The sequence below is a fragment of the Anas acuta genome, chromosome Z, assembly GCF_963932015.1.
Source record: "Anas acuta chromosome Z, bAnaAcu1.1, whole genome shotgun sequence".
In the NCBI taxonomy this organism is placed as follows: domain Eukaryota; kingdom Metazoa; phylum Chordata; class Aves; order Anseriformes; family Anatidae; genus Anas; species Anas acuta.
Genome location: NC_089017.1, coordinates 40,077,585 through 40,077,884, shown reverse-complemented (window position 1 = coordinate 40,077,884; position 300 = coordinate 40,077,585).

Below are 300 nucleotides of genomic sequence, written 5' to 3'. Positions count from 1 at the left end.
TTGATGGTCTGTAAATGACCTGCTGCAGGGAGTACACTGTTAAAGCTCAGAGAGTGAAGTACACCAAATTCTTCTTGGATGATAAGCAAAGGATTGGCTTTACTTTCATTTCTATATTTCACTAAAACTTTGCTGTCAAACTAATTCTTTTGTGTGCGCACGTAGCAGGGTAGTGTTATAGCAGAAGAATACCATAGAAAGGAGTGAAATATGATCAGAGTAGAGGGGAATGTGAAGCTTTTTAGCTTTTTAGGTAAGAAATTACAGTTTCTAAATAATAAAAAATCAGTGATAAAAATG